Source organism: Callospermophilus lateralis, chromosome 14, assembly GCF_048772815.1.
Source record: "Callospermophilus lateralis isolate mCalLat2 chromosome 14, mCalLat2.hap1, whole genome shotgun sequence".
NCBI lineage: Eukaryota > Metazoa > Chordata > Mammalia > Rodentia > Sciuridae > Callospermophilus > Callospermophilus lateralis.
In genome coordinates, this window is record NC_135318.1 from 103,505,976 (window position 1) to 103,525,404 (window position 19,429).

Below are 19,429 nucleotides of genomic sequence, written 5' to 3' on the forward strand. Positions count from 1 at the left end.
TGTGGCATAGTCATACAGTGGAATATTATTTAAAAATAAAAAGGAATAAACTACTGACAAAGACAACAAATGGATGAATCTCAAAAAAATGTGAAAGGAACCACAAACATATTTGTATATTTTCACTGCTATGAAGTAGGCAACACTAATATATGCTGACAGAAATCAGAAGTGCTAACTTTGGAAAGTACAGGGTAACTAAGTGGAGAGGGACCACGGGAACCTGCTGGGGTGATACAAATAGTCTCTATATTGTTTGAGGTGTTGATTATACAAGTGTATGGATTCATCAATATTCGTTACCTGTGCACTTCTGTGTATTTTACCATATGCAAATTTTATTGTATAATTTTTAAAAATTTCCCCTAACTGATCCAGAGGAAAACTATGCTATTCCAATGCAAATTCTAACAGGACAGATATGTGTACATGTAACTCAACAAGCATATCCTAAAATTCAAAGGGCAGAGGCTTGGGGTGCACACAGAGCACTTGTCTAACATGAGTAAGGTCCTGTGTTCATTCCCCAGCACTGCAGAATCAATAAAATAAAATTCATGTGACAGAGAAGGCCTAAAAACAAAAGATATCTCTGAAAAAGATAAGGTCAGGGGACTTGATTCAATAGGTAGAATATAATATAAAGCTTCAGTAACTAAAATAATACAGTTACAAGGTTTAACCAAGAACCCAACATTTCTGGGTTCACATATGGAAACTGTACATATATGGAAACTTGAATTGTTTGCTGAATATGGTTATTGTATGCACATTCAATAAACAAAAGATTCAAGAAAAAATTTTTAGAAACTGGATTTATATCTTATAGCATACATCAAAATGATTCCAGATGATTAAGATTCCTAAGTATTAAGGCATAATTTTTAAAACTTTGAGAATAAAAATATGTTCATGATCTTAGGGTAGGAGAGAATTTTTAAATGAAGATTTTTTAAAAAGTACAAACCCTAATGAGGGAAAAAAGGATAAATTCATCCACAATAGATAAAGTGTTAAAACTTGTGTTATTCAAAAGTCACCACTGGGGGCTGGGGATGGAGCTCAGAGGTAAAGCACTCACTTAGCATGTACAAGGCCTTGGGCTGCATTCCCAGCACTACAAAAAATAAAGAAGACTCCATAAAAGAGAACAGACAAAATGGGAAAAAAATAAGTGTACTAGAGGAAGAGACACCAACATCACATGTCTGACCAAAGCCATCTGGATGACACTGGGAACTCCTAATGTAAGAATTATAATAGAGGAATCAGCAAAAGGCACACGCAGGATTTTCACTGAAGAAGTCAGATGAATATCTAACTCATCAACACGATAAAATAATTCAACCCGATCAGTCACCTGGAATCACAAATTAAAACTACATGAGAGTTCATTATGGACCCATTAAACTGACAACAGTTGAAGGTATTTACAAGAACAAGGAATAATGAAAACCCTGCATGCTGGTAGAAACCATTTGGGCCCATCTAAGAAGCCCTTGACATGGCTGAGTGAGCGCTGGGTTCTACTTCTAGGTGTAGGTCTGTGGGACTTCTGTTCACCAAGACATGAGCAAGAAAGCTTCCAACAACCTGATTTGAGATAAGGGCACACTGGAAACACCCCAGGCTCCCTCCACAGGTTGGAATGGCACACAGCAGCAGGAGAATGAACAGGGGCTCCTTACAAGGGTGGATCCTACTGGCATCTCACAGGAACCAGGAGCACAAATCCAGGGAGGAGGGCCCTGGGAATGGGCAGAGGATAGATTTTTTTTTTAAAAAAAAGTTATCAGTAATATTTTGTTTCTTAAACTGATGGCTGCTTTTATTATTATTCTCTATGTCTTAAACATAGAATAAAATACAAACATCCTTTTATGTGTATTAAATATTAGTGCATAAATATACATATTTACATATGAAAAATTCTTTTCCCAAACTAACCTTCTCTGAAAATAGAAAAATGGATCACAAACTGCCTGCTCCTTGTTGAAAATTCATTTCATGGAAGCATACTTATTATATGCATAGGTGATTTACTTGTAATTTCTTAGTTCATCTAAATTGAGTAGTTTATACTGCATCTATATTTAATGGGTCATTTCTCAGATTACCAAAGTCCAAATTGGAGAATCTACCGATCAAAAGCATTGATAGAAGAATAGATTATTAGCTCCTGTAATCTCAGCAGCTCAGGAGACTAAGGCAAGAGGATCTCGAGTTCAAAGCCAGCCTCAGTAACGCTGAGGCGCTAAGCAACTCAGTGAGACCGTGTCTCTAAATAAAATGCAAAATAGGGCTAGGGATGCGGCTCAGGGGCCCAGTGCCCGAGTCCAATCTCTGGTATCTGCCCCCCAAAAAAGAGTAGATTATTAGAAGATATGGGGTAAGACTAGAGCTCACTCAGGGCAGCAATGCCCTGCCTTGGGTGTGCCTGTGCCTTCCCGGGCAGTGCTTGTCCAAGGCCAGCTTCCTGCCTCCTACACCTCTCCCCACTTCCCTCCGGCTCTCAGGGCCATCCAAGAATCTACACTCTTCCTTTTTCCACTAGTTGAAAGTTCAACAAACTGCCTCAATCCCCTTTTTGTACTAAATCTCACCAAGGTCAGGCCTTGTAAAAAAAAAAAAATCACAGCAAACATCAGACATGGAATCAGAGCTTTTAAAAAAGCATACAGGTTATCTAGATGCAGAGGCTTACAGATCCAAAAGTACAAGATTCTAATTTATGTGCACATATGTACCTACACACACACACACACACACACACACACATACACACACTTCTGACCTGGGTCAGGCATAAATATTTTGCTCTAAGAGTGCTATGGCAAAGTGGCATTTATTAAGGGATCTTTACCAGTGATTACCCTTGAGTCAGAGAATGGCACTCTGTTATCTGCTGTTATTACAGAAGGGCACATAATAGAAGAATCACCTGTACGATGCCCTGGCATTCTATGGATCCACAAAAAAGCCTCATTCCTAAGTGAAACAAACTCTTCAGAGCCCTGGGCAGCCACATGTACACCAGAACTTCATCAGGTTGGGGAGGGAGGAAGGCCCAACACTCTGTAGCCACAGGCACTTTCTATAACAAGCTAAAAATTAATTCTTCTGCATTTTAAAAAGGACACTCTACCTAAAGTTAGATTTGCTATTTTCTCATTTCACAGCAAGTTTTCCTGACTTGTTTTTAGTTTATGAGAGTCTACCATAAGTGAACATCACGTCACTACCTAAAACATCACATCACTGCCCTCTTTAAAATGTTTTTTGGGAAAAACAACCAAAATAATCCTTTGGAAGGAAATCCACTGACTAAAATATAAACTGCAGATTTGGCATAATATGTGAAACCCTTAAAACCCTAACCCTGGTTAACCTTTCCTTACTTATAAAAGTTATAGACAGCTATAATTCTTATTATATTCTTATTGTTATAATATTCTATGTTATTCTACAATAATTCTTATTATTCCATAACTTGAGGAACTACTTGTGATTTTGAACTGTAGCCAGCACTTTCTGTTCAAAGAAACCTCCCAGGATCCCCAATTCACACTGCAAAAGGGATGCTGAGGTAAGACTAGTCTCTGGACACCTTTCCAAGAAATGAAAACTAACCAGAAAACGGTTACCATCTACTTCAGTGCTAGGGTCGACTGAACGTGATACCCCTAAATGAAACATGGCCTTGTCCAGGTCTCATCTGCCCACAGGGTCACAGGTGTATATGGAAAGTTGTGACATGTGTGAGGTCAAGGCAGAACTCAGAAGTGGGTGTGGCGGACAGGGGACACCTTCCACTGACTGCCTGCTTGGGGATTCAGGCATCAGGCATGAATACTCTTCATCTTCTGTTAGTCTGAGGTTTTCCTATAAATACAATGACTTTTTAAAAGCTTCTATTTATGTCATCTTAATTAGGGGATTTCTTCTTATAACAAAAACATTTCCTTAAGCAATCTCTCAATTAGCTTGAGTAAAGCAGGTTAGAAGCCATAGAAACCAATGCCTGTTACAAGGGAGTGTCCTGGAGGAAACAACATGTCATACCTTGGTTCTGAAACTCAGAAGGGAATCAGTGGTGACTGCTGGAGTCCTAACAGCTTAAAAAAGGGCTGGGGGAGAAGTCAGGGCGTGGCCAGCCCCATCAGCGGTTCACAGCCCAAGTCAGGAGGTTATAACATTAGGGCCACTTGATCAGGAGAGAAACTGCAAGAGCAGACGCAGCAGCCCAAAGCAAAACGTCCTGAGAAAAGTCCCCAAAGGGGGCAATCTGCAGAGAGGCCTTTGCCCAGCATCCTGGGTTGTTTAGACCAATCCCAAGATGATGAAGGGAACCAGAAGCATATGCAGGAGCCAAGCTCCTCAGATCTCAGAGTGATGCCCGGATTGGGAGAGCCCAGGAATGCCAAGGGACAGCCTGGCTCAGGCCACCTGGCAAAAGCAGAAATGATGTGGGCAGTTATGAAGGCCGAACAGTCTCGCAGTCAGACTCTGCATTTGCCACCCCATGGAACTCAGCAGAGCCTGACTCTCCAACTGTCCTCCCTGAGCATCCTCCCTCCTGTCCTGGCCAGTGCATGGTTGGGGACGCTGGTGTGGGTATGACTGCAGATAGTTTTCTCTTTGCTTTTGGCCTGGAAACTTCTACTTCTTTTTAAATTCTAATTTGTTATATATATGACAGCAGAATGTATTCCAGTTCATATTACACATATAGAGCATGCCTTTTCATATCTCTGGTTATATACAAAGTCTATTCACACCATTCGTGTCTTCATACATGTACTTAGCGTAATCATGTGCATCTCATTCCACCATCTTTTTTACCCCCATACCCGCTCCCGGAAACTTCTATTTCTTATGCTATTAGTGGGACTTGAAAAAAAGCAATACCCCAAAGTGTGGTGTTTTCGTGTTCTGACAGGGGGACAATGAGGAAGAGCGGACAGATGCAGGCAAAGGTTTTCTCCTTATCTGTCTAAAGAAGGATCTAGAAAAAGAGACTAAAGATCAACACAGAACCTACAGGTGAAGTCCCTCTTATCTGAAATGCTTGAAACTAGAAGTATTTCAGATCTCAGAAGGTATCAGATTTTGGAAGATCTATATATACATAATGAGATGTCTTGGACAGGACCCAGGTCTAAACATGAACTTCATTAATGTTTCGTATACATTTCACACACACAGCCTTAAGGTGATTTTATACTATAATTTTAGTGCTAGAGTTCTGACTGTGATTAATAACATAAGATCTTGTGTGGAATTTCCCATTTGTGGGACCACATCGATATTTTAAAAGCTCTGGATTTTAGATAAGAGATGTTCAAAATGGTACCACAAATTTTCTGAGGGCTATTACTTTAGAGGTTTATTTCCATGAAAAACTTTATTCATCATGTATTTCCCTCCTCACCCTCCTGAAACTTGTGTGGCCCTCACTACTAAGGAACCTCTTGCCCTTAATCTTTTCTGTGGCTCAGGATACCATAGAAGCTTCAATCATCAGATCCTTCTTTAAAATCTCATATATTTTTATGGCTTTTGCACATATGCAAAGTAAAAAATTTGTGTGCCTTTTCTCCTGTTAATCTGTCTACTGTCAGTTAATTCCAGAGATGCTCATTATGGAACCTTCAAAGAGCAGAGGGAAAGTTTTAACCCTCTCACACTATGCTGCTGACTGAATAAAGAGTCGAACCACAGCCTTGAAATTCTGTTTTGGTGGGGAAGAGGGAAACCTTGCTAACAAAAACCTCCATTGCCAGCCATATTCAGATGCATCTCTGTGCTAACCCAGGAAAATAAAATGTTAATAGAAATCCTCTACTAACAAAACAATATCTACCTCCAGTTCCCTTGGGGAATTCTTCACAGTATGTAGAAATAACTCACTTACTCATGTCTATATGTTTGTTTACAGTGCGGCTGATTGAATCCAGCAGGCCCACTACCTCTGACCTACAGCCCCCAGCCCCAATAACACATTTAATACACTTATAAATAACATTTAATACAACCACATAAGCATCTCAAAATTTCTGAGTTACACCTAAAAGATACATTTCAGTGGCTTTATGGGTTTGTCCCCTCTCTTAGGAGATAAACTGACTTATCAATGATCACTGTAATGGACATCATCTCAGTGACTGCTCTCAAGTCAGATGCAGTTTGGTATGACTTCAAGGCTCAATGGCCACACGAGATTATTTTTTCATGATAGGATGGCATGAAATTTTGTTTTTTAAGCCACAGTTGGCTTCAGGTTAGGGAAGGGAGGGTCTTTGCTAAGTCCTCCAGGTGCTCTCACGGGGTAATGAGGGGACCGGAGCACGTGGCAACTATAGAGAGGGGGGGAGCAAGAGGACAGGATTCCCATGGCTTACCAGGGCAGAGGGAAGGAGAACTGCTCCCTGGGCGTGGAGACCAGTGACCTTGAGGACAGCAGAGCCACCAGGAACCCCAGAACTTTATCTGAGAAGCTCCCACTGCTTGAGGGGGAGACACACAATGCACCCCAGCATGAAATTAAAATGTAATTGCAGCATGTCACCTCTGTGTGTTCTTTCCAAAAATACACGGCCTCAACCTAATCATGAGAAAACACTAGACACGCCCCAACCGAGGGCCATTCTGCAGAATCCCTGATACCCTTCAAGAGTGCTGAGGTCATGGAAAAGACAGGAAAGCCCGAGGAACTGTGTCACGGAAAGCAGACCAAGGACACATGCCGCCAAATGCACTGGGCAAAACTGGGTCAGGAAAAGGATCCTGGAATGCTGGGATGGGAAAAAGTCACTTGAAATCGGACTACAGTGTGCAGTTTGGTTAATAGTGTTGTTCTGATAAGAATATATTCATTTGGATCAAAGCAGGGTGGGGCCACCTGGGAGTCTCATCTCCAGCAGGAAAGGGGCTGATCAGGAGATCTGGGTATCAGTAACCATGAAGAATAAGACCAAACCGTGTCCACTGGAAGACTCCCTAATGTCCCTGGGGAGCTACTGCAGTGATTGTACGATTTGTTTTATTGAATCATTTGGGGAGGAGACTTGTCTCCAGTGTAGTGTCCTAGCTTAATATTCTACATATGAATGGCAAGCTTTAAATCACAAACTTATCCTCCTTACAGACTTGACTGTAGGCTTCCCTATGCTATTATTTAGCTGCTCTGGGCCAGGAGGGAAGAAATGGCAGTGCAGAAGGGTTGACTAACCATGGCTGGTAGGTGGAGAGCTGGGATGCCAATCTAAGCAACTTGGCTCCAGGCAGGTGCCCTTAACCAGCTGCCACACTGCTTCCCCGGACAAAGTCAGCTCTAAGGCTGGATGGCACCAGCTGCCTATAGCCCTGACATTGCGACTTTTCTTTGTGACAGCCCCGGGGGTCTGGGTTTGGTAGGCTACTGAGCCTTCGAAAGACTGATTTTCTTCCTTACAATGACTCTGTGAAATAGACACTACTAGGAGAGATGGTGATGTTAGGTAGCCTGCTCAAGGTGCAAAGCTGAAAGGTGGTGACACAGGGACTTTCCCCACTCCAAGGCCATGCCCTTCCTGCTGTATTGATGGAGGGTGGGCAGTATGATCTCAGACCTTCTCTTGGCATTCAGTCCCTCCTGCAACATCTCTATGCAAAAGGCCACCAGGGACCTTAAAGGTAACTGACTGTCCTGCTGCAGCTCATCCTGGGGGGATCCTGGTAATCAGCAGAGGACTCGATTCCCGTTGTGGGTCTAGAAGACGATTCCCATGATTCTATCTGCTCAGACACAGAACAACATATTTACACGTTTCCTACCAAAACAGGAGACTCATCTATATCACATAAATTGTTTTTACTGAATGGTACCCCAGGCTGGCCGTGTGCTCTCTAAGTACCCACAGCCGTCTGTTTATGACTCAATCATGAAATTTGCTAGGAGTCAGCAACAAATTCACTGATTTGTACCAAGGGCAAATTTCCCCCTTTTTGAAAATTAAGAAGATAGCAAAGGATTAGTCACAACAAAATGGGCCTGTTTCAATGACCTAAAGGAGCTCAAAAGAAAGAAAGAGACACAGCTAAGCTCTGTCTAATTTGTCATCTTGATGATGTTGTCCTGCTGTATACCTATATGTAACTATTCATAGTTGATGTCCTTTTGCCTGGGCAATAATAATCAAGCCCTCTTATCTGTGGGTCCACCTCTGTGCATTCAACCAACTGCAGATTGAAAATATTTGGAAAAAAAATTTTGTATAGACTGTTTTTGGTTATTATTCCCTAAATAATACGTATAACAACTAATTGACAGCATTTATGTTGCATTAGGTATTATAAATAATCCATAGATGATTTAAAGTATAAAGGAGGGTGTGCATAGGTTATATGCAAATACTACATCATTTTGTATAAGGGACTTAGCCTCTGAGGGTTTTGGTATCTATACATATATATGCACACCATATACACATGCCATGTGTGGTATGTACACACCATATGCGTATAGTGTGTGTACACATATGCATATTATATATGTATATAGATATATATGTACATCATATAGAATAAGAGTATCATTAACAGTTACAACTTGTGTTAGCCAACTGTCCGTTGCTATGACAATGTACCTGAGAAAATCAACTTAAAAGGAGGAAAAGATTTGTTTTGGCTCATGGTGTCAGGGGTTTCAGTGTGTGGTTGCTTGACTCCCTTGTTTTGGGGCCTGTGGCAAGGCAGGGAGTGTTCTCATGGCAGCCACGGAGCAAAAGAGAGAGGTAGGGGCTGGGGTCCCAAAACCCCCTTCAAAGCCACATCCCCAGTGAGATCACTGGGAAATGACATCATTTCTTTCCACTGGGTTTTACCACCTCCCAACAGTGCCACTGGCTGGTGATCAAACCTTTAGCATATGGCCCTTGGGTACATTTAAGATCCAAACCATAACACAACGGAAAAAGGGAATTGGGGAGGGAAGGGGGGAAATGAGAAAGGAGTAGAATGGGAATGGGGGTTTCTAAGGCATTTACTTGATAACAACTTCTTCACTAGAAAACTTTTCAACAGTCATGAAAAATTATCACTTGCCTATGGGATGTAGGCAGTTGTCCTCGTTGACAAACATTACTTTTCTTGAATCTTTAAAGATTCAACAGCAGCTACTTGACTATGAGAAAAATATTTTGATCTCAAATCATCAGTGTGATTTCTGAATACATTCTGCAGGAAGCATTCAATCTTTTTATTTAGGGTAGCCTCGAATTAAGGTGTTACTTCTACATTTAGTGTGTGTGTGTGTGTGTGTGTGTGTGTGTATACATATATATGTATACACATATAAAACTTTTCTATATATATATATATAAATAACTGGGTCAGGTTTGCCACTGAGGAGACAAGTTCTAAAGTATGAGCCAAATTATTCAGCAGAATCCAAACACCTGGCTACCACAAATGATTACTTTAATGTATTTCTAATGAGGACTGGATTCTGACCAAGATGAAGACACTCAACCCATTAAGCAAAATTTCCTCGAGTTTTCTTAAAGGATCACAAATTTTTAATATCAGCATGAAAAAATAAGGCACAATAACTTCCTTTTCTCTCTCTCTCTCTCTCTCTCTCTCTCTCTCGTGAACAGAAATGCTAGTTGTATATCAACCCTAGAAAATACAGCACTTTCAAGACAGTGAGTCTATGCTTTTTAAAACTCCTCACTTGGAGCTGTCTAAAGGAGGAACGGACCCCATTCAGATACCTTTCTCTGAAAGGTTTAGGACAAGGTTGGTTCTGCTTTGGGAGCCTGCAGTGGTGACCAGCTCTGTCCCCAACTCTACAATGTGAGTGAAGGAAGTCAGGACTCTTACCATGCTTCTTCTCCAAGTGAATTTGAAATTCATGTCTTGATGTATACAGCAAATTGGAATTCAGAATCCACAATGGATCTAACTCCAGAACAAAGCAGTCATTGGGTTAATAACTATTCATAGCATAAAACCATAGATTTTCAGAACTGACAGCGATATGGCCCTACACTCTCATTTATATTTATTAACAGTGATTTATTGTGCATTTATTAAGTGCCAGGCCCTGTGTCAGGTGCTTTTCATGCACACTTTCCTATTAGACTCCATGAACCTTTCATAATAGTAACCCTATTTAGTTGAGGAAATCAAAATGTGCAGCAAATTGCCCAAGGGCCATAGCTGGGAATTGAACCCACAGCCCACACTCATCATGGCTATGGCCTTCAGACCCATGCCATAGATGAAACGGGGCCTGGGAAAGGCTGGTTGTGAAGAGGTTCCAGGGGGTTCCATTAGTGTCCTAGGCTGTCTTTTGTTACACACCAAAGAGGCTGCTGCTACAACTGTGGAGGTTGCTTGCCTGGCAGAAATAGAAGGAAAAAGAAAAGGAAGCAGCTGGCCAAATGCTCCTTCCTATCTGTCCATGGAGCTGGAGTATGCAGTTATCTACCAGCTCTGCTGACTAAAAAAAGAGAAGTATGTCCACCACCAAGAGGGAGTAGCGGGTACCATGCAGCAAACCAGCTCATGCTGCATCAGGATCCTCCCTGCACACCTTCTCAGTGCCTTAACTTATCACCAACCACAATCACACCCAATTCTGCCTTCCTTCCTGTCGAATCAGGTGGCTACCCAGGGCATCAGTGATTGAACCCCACTAAGACCACAGCGCCCAATGTGGTCTCTTTGCCTGTGGGAAGCCCATTTCCAGCAGGTCTAGGAAGGGTCCCAGAGCGGCCTGGGAGAGAGGCTTCTTGAAGCAGACACTACAGCGAGAGCACAAAACTGGACAGGCTCAGTCTTTAAAGTCAACCCATGTGACATACAGAGGCAACCCACCAACTCCCACCTGTCCTTCTGGAAGGCACTGGAAAGAGAAAATCCCATAGGGTGCACCTTCCAGCCCTCAATCTGATGTCAAAGACAGGATCAGGAACCCCGCGAGAGGCCTCTTTCTCTGCTCAACATGCCCCTGCCTAATCTCCCAGTTCAGGACAACAATTCAGGCCCTGTGACCCCAAACTTTAGCTCTCAGATGTAAGGGGCTCAGGGAAACCATTCAGATCAGGGGTGGAGGCTCCAGAGGCACAGAGGGACAGTCCTTCCAGATCCCTGTGCCCAGAAACACAAGCCAAGGACGAGGTGCACCAGATCTTCCTCCACCTTCCACACACACACGCGCACACACACACACACACACGCGCACACACACACTAGCTGACCCCGCACTCCTGCACACCCGTCCCATCCCACAAACACGGGAACATCCACTGGCTCCCCCAGCGAGCACGCCGGACCCCCAAACTGGACCCCGGGCTCCAAGCCCACACCTGCACACCTGCTCTAGGCTGCAGACCCTCGCTCCGCGTCCCCAGCGGTCCTGTCCCACTACACCTGCCCGAGCCCAGCGCGCACGCCGCGCTCACCCGCCAGCGCGCCCCACGGCCCCTGCAGCCCGCGCAGCCCAGCGCCCGCCGCCGCCCTCCGCGCTCACCGAGGCCCGCGCCCGCCGTCCGCGCCGCCCCCGGCCTGGGGCCCGCCGCCCGCTCCGGCCCGCGGCTCCAGGGCTGCTCGGCCCCGCCGCCGCCGCCGCCGCTTCCCGTCACGTGGGCCGGCCGCCCGGCGCCGCGGAGGGCGGGAGCTCGCGGTGCCCGCGCCCGGCGCCCGCCAGGCGCTCCCGGCCCAGGCCGCGGCCCCCGGCCCCAGCCACCCCTGCTCCCGCCCGGCGGGGCGACCTGGGCCCGGCGGCGCTCATGCGTGGGCGACGCGCCGGAGTCGCTGCTTCTCCTCCCCCACCGGCCTGGGCAGCTCGCGGCCAACACCCGCCCGGCCCGGCCGCTCGCCTCCGTCAACACCAGAGCGGCGCCGGGCTGGGCGGACGCGCTCGGGATGTACCTGCGGGCGGTGGACGGCGGGGTGGCGGGCTCCCGGGAATCGCTTCACCCGCCGCCGCCGAGAGCAGGCGGGGAGCGACTCGCAGGCGGCCGCCCTGCTGGGCTGAAGGGCGCTGTGGGGCTAAGCCACCGGGCCCCAGGCCCTCCCCTGGCCCTGGCCCGGGACCGCAGGGAATTCTCTGGGAGGAGTATGCTTGAGTGATGTTCTTACTTATAGGAGTTTAAAGAGCGAGTTCTGGGGAGTTTTGCTGCTGCTTTTGGTCTATTAATTGCTATTTTTGGGTTAAGATACAATGAAAAAGCTGAGGTTACCATGAATCCAGGAACTCCTCTTAGAAATCTAATTTCACGATGGAAGAATTCGAAAGCTCCCTCCAGAATTGTCAGTGCCAACTCTTAGAAAGGCAAATTTCCCCTGTGATTTTTCCCAGACTTTTTAGAATCAGTGGGTAACCCGCGGCTAGGACTTTCTTCCAGTCCCTTGGACTGTGAGACAAAGATGTCATCCACAAAACAAGCGGGAGGCAGATACTATATTCCACTCTGTGGTCTTCTGTTTCAAAGGATGAAAAAAGAATAAAAACCCAAATTAAAGAAACAAGAATTAATCTTCTTCCTGTGACCTATTCTCCACCCCTTTCCCTAGTGTGACTTCATGGGCACACACAAGTCCCATCCACTGACAGTGCTGCAGTTCTGACTCAGTGGAACCAGTGTCACTGGCTCAGCTTCCAACTGGAAGAATCTGCAGTTTTAACCAGCATTTGGGTTTCAAGGGTGAATGGTGGTGAAAAAACCCTGAGGTCTAAAGATGCCAACAATGAATGGCGCCTGGGAGCTGGAAGGCACCAGACTGAACCCAGCTGAAGCTCTGCTTTTTACCCAGGCTCGCTCAAATGACTTGTCATCCACTCAAAACTGGCTCGGCTTGGCCTAGAATCTACATTTGTCCTTTTGTATTTTCGTGTTTTCTCATGTCACAAGACACCCCTGCACAAGACTAGTTGCAGAGGTGACACCTACAGATTGCCAGACACTGAATTAAGTATTTTAGAGCAATTTATTTCTTATACCTTTTACTATACCCCCAAGAGTAGGAACTTCGATTTCCCCACTTTCACAAAGAGGAGTAAATGACTTGTCTCAAACCCTATGCTAGGTAAGGAACTGCAAAAACAAGAACCTAGAATTCAACTGACAGTAATTTTTTTTTAATGTAAAATTAAGTTTTAGTGATTGAATAGATTACAAAGCGACCTTTGTGTCCCAGTTTGGATGATTTAGGAGTAAAAATGTATGCTAACAAGATACTTCAGAAAAAATTATCTCCTCTGTGAAAGGATTTACCACAGGATTCTGAAAATGGCAAGCTCTATGTGGGCATGTTATTCTGTCTGGAAACATCTGTTCTTACTGGAACTTGCTGAGAAGTCCATGTCTCAAATGACTGGCAGTTATATATAAATGTCTGGACCATAAATGTGCAAATTGTCTGCATCAGCTAATTCTAAATTCATCCTGTTATTTCTGTTGGTTATATTTAAGAACAAATATCAATCATATCATTTTCAGAGGAGTAGTAACTTCAGTTTTTAATATTTATGAATGACCCAGGGCCCATACCAAATACATTCAGTATTTTATAGAAGGTGAAAAAGATATGTTCTAATAGAAGATGAAGATTAAGGGTTGCGTAGATATAACTAGACGCTATAATACTTGCTGTCTACTTTCAAAATGTAACATCCTCAATAAACGTACTTTGCAGGCCTTACTTTCTCACTGGGCTTAAGCTCAGGAAGGCAAAGAATGTGTCTACCAGATTCTCTGCTGTATCTTTCTGAATATAGCTCTCAACCAAGTTTTTAAAATTATTGATGGTCAATAATGATGAACTAAATTATCTTTAAAAGGACTTTTTTGTTTGTTTTGATACTGGGAATTGAACGTAGGGCCCGGCACATGCTAAGCACACCCTCTACACTGAGCTATACAACTAGCCTCAAAGAAGCCTTTAATGCAGATTGTGTTATTCTCATGTAAAGTACCCCAAAAAGCACATGTCAAGTATGGATGGATATCATTTTAGAAGTTACACTTATGATTTTTCAAAAAAAAAAAAACAAAGCTTATTACATGCCATGTTTTCTTTTTTAGGGGGTGGAGTGTGTTAGGACAGAAGTCAAGGCCTCATGCATGCTAATTAAATGCTCTACCACTTCCCAGACACTAGCTGTCAGGTTTTAAGAACTTTTACATGTTCAGTACTGACTTAATCATACAGACACATGTACTTGAAATCTAGCTTCAGTAAAATAAACTTTTTGAACTGTTACTCAAATCAGCTATTTTCTGAGCAGCTCCTACATGTCCCATACTATCCCAGAGGCTGGAGAGCATACTGAATTGAGGAAGAAAGTCTCTGTCCTTAGGTGGCTGAACTTAGTGAGGCAGCTTATAAATTATAGCTGCTAGCCAACAGTAACATCACCACCTTTGAACTGCTAGAAATGCAAATTCCTGTGCCTCTACTCCAAACTTATGAAATCAAAAACTCTGGAGGTGGAGCCCATAATACGGTTATACAAGCCCTCCAGGGGATTCTAATGATTGATTTTGAGAACCACTAAATTAAGAGGACATGTGGAAGAACCACCCCCCTTCCCTCTGCCCACCCGCCAGCCAGATCAAAAAGGAAAAAAAAAAAAAAGTGCACTAGAGGGTTGGTGACCCTGTAGCTCAGTTGGGAAGTGCCTGAGGATCAGGAAAGGTTCATTCATTCGTGTTCACGCAGCACTTACTGTTTCTTGCACAGTGTGACAGGCACTGTGCTGGAGAACCCAGAGATAAAGAGGTGACCTGTGACATAAGTGCCGTAATATGAATGCTTGTGTGTCCCCCAAATGCATGTGGAAACCAACTCCCCAATGTGACAGTATTAAGGGGTGAGAGGTAACTGTTGTGAGGGTAGAGCCCTCACGAATGGGATTTATGTCCTATAGAAGAAGTCTAAGAGAGTCTGTTGGCCCCTCCCACCACATGAGGACGCAGTTACAAGAATGCATTTATGAGGAATGGGCCTTCATCAGATACTGAATCTGCCAGCACCTTGGACTTCCCACCTTCAGAAGTCTGAACAATACATTTCTGTTGCTTATAAGCCACCCAATCTATAGTATTTTATCATAGCAGCCTGGACTGGGTTTGTAAGAAAGTGAGGAGCTGAGTAAGCACATCTTTATTGTACCCTGATTGTAAAAGGAATGAGAAATGACAGTAATCAAAAAATATGATTATTGTTTTAAATAGCAAAAAACACAAGTCCAAAATGTGAAGAATCCCTTAAATTGTTCCCTTCACTTTAAATCCCCTTAATTTAAGTTCAGATATATTTCTGAATAATGATATGTGTGACATAATATCTTACATATTACACTATGTAATATGGCATCAGCCCCCTAAGTTCTTGGTATACATTTTGTCCATGACTTAGTCATTCTTATAGGGAACAGCCACATGAGTGGTGGGAACATGAAGTTAAGAGAATAATTCTATAAACTGGGTCTACTGCTTTCACTTTTAAAAGGCAATTTACCTGCAGCCTTGCCTGGCTCAAGTGGACAGGACATGTCACATTCCTCAGCAAACTACTTGTTATCTACAGGAGAAATGTAAGCCAAAATAATGTTGATAAGAGGAACACAAGTTACCCAGAAGAGCGAGACCTTTACGACTCTTTCATAGACCAAATCTGATAAGGATAAGATAAGGATGATGCCCCCTAGAATAATAAAATCTGTAAGAAGAGGTTCCAGTTAGAACCAGTCAAGTTGGGCCAAAGTGACCTAGAGTTATCATGACTTGAATGTCTGATGTCATCCTGCTGTCAGTCTCAAGAGGTGGAGCTGATCTGAATTCTCTGGAAACTTCCCTAGGACTCCTAATACACTGTAGGACGGGGGATACACTGTCCCCCCCTTTCTGAGAGGACCCACTCTCACCTTTGAGTGTGTCCCCTTTCCCCTTTCCCATCCCTTCTAATAAACTCAGGCCTATAACTGAGCAAATTGTCTGAAATCTTTGACTTGATTATAAGAATCAGTCCGTGTTTGAAGGGGAGCCTTCATGCTGCCTCAGCTTCCTGGAAGGCCTCAGCACTGTAACAACTCCACAGTTATTTACTGAGTACTTACTAAGTACAAGCAGGATGATGGTAGTGAGCCAGGTGAAGGATTCAGAGGAAATGCAGGGAACTTGCCCTAGAGGAACTTACCAGCTAATGAGGCGATGATTCCAGGGAGCTAAGGATTGGTTCCCCTTAGTTTTGTTCTTGTCATCTATAGCTACCATATAAAAATGTTAATAAAACCTGACCATCTTTGAATGAAGTGAAAATTCTCACAATGCTTAGCTTCAAGTGTAGAGTGACTTCTGGTTACTATCTAAAACTGGCAGGTAATATGAATACACTTCAGTCTACAAAGTCAGATGTAAGAAACTTTTTTTCCTATAGCAGAACCTTCCTTCTCTTTGAAGCCTATTTTCTGCTACAGAGATATCAATCTTCTCAATATGAGACCCTCCCCTTTACCTTGAGGCTGTGCCTAGGTTGGAATGATCTTAAGGATTCAGAAGAGAAGTGAGAGACATTAGGTCCTCAAATCACTGGTCCCACAGGAATCTGAGTTGTTCTGCCCACCATGATTTCCATCTTTTGGTTTCAGGCTTGAGGGTTAGGATGTCTGTGGCTTTCTTGCTATGTGGTATGGCTACAAGCTCTGTGAGGCAGCCTTTTAACCTGGACATATTTGAGGATTCATCCCTGAACTTTTTAGAAATGCAAATTCTAGGGCCTCCCCACCAATCTCCTGAAACAGAAAACTTTGTCTAAAACATAGCCATCAGACTACAAAATTCTCCGAGATTCCACTCTCAGAGATTCTGCCCAGGAAAGAGTGAGCAGGCATTAAACAATCTTTCTTTCCTTTGGAGGTGGGAAACTCATAGTTCCTGCTCTCTTAATATTATTATCATTTTTGCCTCAATTAATGATTTCCTCTATATGGAGATTTTTGCTTCAGAGTCATTTAGAATAATACTAGTGGATTTGTTCTACGCTAGGAAGTTCTTTTAAACTGGGAAGTACTGGGATGGGAAAAAAACAGACAAGATTTGACCTACCACAAAACATTTTTGCAGATGAAGAAGTTGAGGTATTAGGTTATGTGATTAGTCCAGAAAACCACAGGGAGAAAGAGTACAGCAAAAACTTATAACCACATTTCCAGACTGTTTGTTCTCCTCTTGTACCATCATCCTGTCCTTCTCTCCCTTCGTGAAAATGTCTAGGTAGAGGCAAAGGAGAGGCATTTGACATACTTCAGCTCCAATTGTTACAACACTGTGAGGTGGTATTACAATTTCATCTCAGAGATAAGGAAGCTACGACTAAGAGAGATGAAGTATTTGTCTTAATCAGAGTAATGCAAATCTGGAAAGCTGCCCTTTCTCCCCTTCTCTAGACTACTTCCTATGACCAAAAACTTTCAAAAAACCACTTACTGGTTCTTAATCATTTGTTCTATAAATGACTGTCATACAATTTCTACTCCTTTGACCATTCTTCACAGAAGCAGCCCAGCATTTTTCTATTGAAGAGATCAAGGCTGAGACAAACTCACCTAAGGTCTCTATGCAGCAGAACAAAATTTGAACTGAGATCTGCTTTCAAGTCCAGGTTGTCTCCAAGGCTTTTCACTTTTTCCAGTGAAGGAAATGGGAATAAAAATACCACTCATGCCAATTTCATTATTGTTGTTGTTCCCAGGGCACTTAACCACTGAGTCACAACTCCAGACCTTTTTATTTCTTTCTTAATTTTGAGACAGGGTCTCACTAAGTTGTTTAGGGCCTTGATAAATTGCTGAGGCTGGCTTTGAACTTGTGATTCTCCTCCCTCAGCCTTTTGAGCCCCTGGGATTACAGATGTCTGCCACCACATCCAGCTCACTATTGTTATAAAACTATCAAACCAGATTTTGGATATGGAATGTCTTGATGTCAATACCATGAAGCTAACACACTTAAGGACATTCAGCACAGTTTTAAGACTCTGGTCAATTTGGTGCAAGTCACTGAAAAACTTTTTTTTTTTTCCCCACATTAGTTTCCTCTGCACTAAAATGGAAGAACTAGGCTTTTTTTTTTTTTTTTTTTTTTTTAAAGACTGAGTAATTTTTAAAATAATCTCAGCTCCGAAAATTCAGTTTCTATACATAAAGTACGCAGACATAAATGACTCAGAAAACCTTCGAATCATCTTTCAGTTTTATTTTGTTGTTTTGCTTTACGGCCCATTTATTTTTCAGTACTCTTTACAAGTTTATCTTTTTGGCATCCTCAGAGTTGTTCACATTTTTGTGCAAGAAAAATTTCCAATAAAATAATACATCAAAGAGGATGCAAGTAAGCACTCAGAACATGTTTGCAAACGTTAAGTCATAAATGTGCATATATTGGGAGAGTTTTTAGTCAATTAATTAGACCATATTTGAAATATATAATCCGTTTAAACTAAAAACTGTTACTTCATTATAGTTAAGTGTAGAGGAAATTTACTTTAATCTTAGTCTTGCTGCACGCGCATTCTGTGATCTTGAGCAAATTATCCTTTAAGGAAAAAAAAATATATATTTTAGTTGTGCGTGGACACAACTTCATTTTTTTTTTTTAATGTGGTGCTAAAGGATCGAACCCAGTACCTCACACGTGCTAGGCAAGCGCTCTTCCACTGAGCCACAACCCCAGCACGCAAATTATGCTTTCTGTGCCTCAGTTTCCTCGCCTGAAATTAAAAAAAAAAAAAAAAAAAGGTCATTTAGAAATACATGCCTCACAAGACTGTAGAGAGGATTTGGATAATCCATGTAAAATGCAACAGCTGGCACATAGTAACAAAGGTCTGGTTGCCACTACTGGCGCTTCTCAGCGGGTTATTATTCTCAGCGCTGGTTAATTCGGATTATCAAACACTTGAGGGCTTATTAAATCCGAGGCGCTGGGGTTACAGGGAATCAATGAAATAGTATCCGGCATTATTGGACTAACATTGTTTAGAGGACGATTAAGAGACAAATGACAAGAAGTTGAATTAAAAAAAAAAAAAAAAAAAGGAAAAACAAAACTTCGGACGTGTCGTATTTGGGGCAGGATATATTTGCCCTCTCGGCCTGATTCCTTGAGAATCCCTTTAGCCTCTGCCACCGGACGTCACGGGAGGCGCAACCAATCATGTCCGGCTCGATGAACTTCGCTTTCCCCCCAGCTTCCTGCAAGACTCGACGTGCCATTTGTTTCTCTGTCTGGCATCCCTTTCTTCGCCCGGTTTCCCGGGAGCTTCTGCTGGCAGGCGCCGGGCCCCACACCCTACCTGTCAGCATAGGTAGTGGCGGGCTCCCGACGCAGTCAGAGTGACGACAAGCGCAAGTCTCCGCCCCCTATGCGTCACTTCC

The 19,429-nt window shown here is 43.1% G+C and overlaps 1 protein-coding gene and 1 long non-coding RNA gene across 3 annotated transcripts in view; both read right to left on the reverse strand.

The window, feature by feature from the left end:
• Tgfbrap1 (transforming growth factor beta receptor associated protein 1) overlaps positions 1 to 12,012 on the reverse strand; it is a 64,512-nt gene extending 52,500 nt beyond the window's left edge. Inside the window, exon 1 of one of the 2 annotated variants that reach the window (XM_076833395.1) lies at positions 11,920 to 12,012. The gene's annotated coding sequence lies outside the window, so the exon portion shown is untranslated. Of the gene's footprint in view, positions 1 to 11,518; positions 11,600 to 11,919 lie in introns of those variants that run through there. The other variant, XM_076833394.1, reaches the window with a different exon arrangement.
• A 6,221-nt stretch (positions 12,013 to 18,233) lies between these two features.
• On the reverse strand, positions 18,234 to 19,386 carry LOC143380565 (uncharacterized). The gene is made up of 2 exons (XR_013088657.1): positions 18,680 to 19,386; positions 18,234 to 18,587 (listed from the first exon to the last, which is right to left on the reverse strand). It is a non-coding gene; the product is annotated as an uncharacterized LOC143380565 (long non-coding RNA).
• Positions 19,387 to 19,429: the final 43 nt, after the last annotated feature.